This window comes from Octodon degus, unplaced genomic scaffold (assembly GCF_000260255.1).
Source record: "Octodon degus isolate 3935 unplaced genomic scaffold, OctDeg1.0 scaffold00016, whole genome shotgun sequence".
In the NCBI taxonomy this organism is placed as follows: domain Eukaryota; kingdom Metazoa; phylum Chordata; class Mammalia; order Rodentia; family Octodontidae; genus Octodon; species Octodon degus.
The window spans coordinates 13,292,846-13,293,797 of record NW_004524592.1 but is presented as its reverse complement, the minus strand read 5'-3'; positions in this window follow the sequence as shown (position 1 = coordinate 13,293,797).

Here is a 952-nt window from a genome sequence, read left to right as displayed (position 1 = left end):
GAGCTGGCCACACACACACACACACACACACACACACACACATAAATAAAATTTATAAAAAAAAAATAAAAGTAAGCAGAATGTTGATTTGTATTACATACATTAAATGACTGAAAAATTAAAATAGCTCATATTTAGGGAAAATAAATTTTATAATCATAGAATATGTGTGGCTTACCTTAGAAAGAAGATTGGTAGATCTAGTCCTAATGTTTCAGGTGCAGCTAAAGAAGATGAAACTGAGAAGAACTATGATTTACATATTGTAAAATAAAGAATGCAAGATTAATGAAGAGAAAAACTAAAACCACTTGACTTTTAAAAAAGGATTTTTTTCCTTTGAGCACTTTCTTTCCCTTTCACAGTATCTTTTGTACCTTTCAGATTTTGTTTGCTCTTTCAGGTTCTTAAACTAGAGAGACAATATGATATTTACACATGGGGTCTGATTTACTTCACTTAGGAGTATGCTCTCTAGCTGCATCCATTTACCTATAAAAGCCTCAAGTCTATCTTTTTTAATAGCTGAGTAATACTTCATTTTATAAAAAATGCCACATCTTTTTTATCCATTCCTCAGTTGATGGGCATTTGGGTTGTTTCCAACGTTTAATGTATAGCTGTGGAATGATGTTTTCAGTTCTTTTGGAAAAATATCCAGGAGGAGGAGAGCTGGGTTGAACAGCACCTCCAATCCTAGCTTTTTGAGGAACCTCCACACTGATTTCCACAGTGATTGTACCAATCTACACTCCTATCAACAGTGGAGAAAGGTTCCTTTTTCCTGAAGTCCCTCTAGTACTGGTTATTGGTTGAATTCTTGATAGTCATTCTTTCAACTGTGATGAAGGAAAAGAAAAAAGAAAGAAAGAAAAAGTAAAAAGGAAGGGAGGAAGGAAGGAAGGAAAGAAGGAAGGAAGGAAGGAAGGAAGGAAGGAAGGAAGGAAGGAAG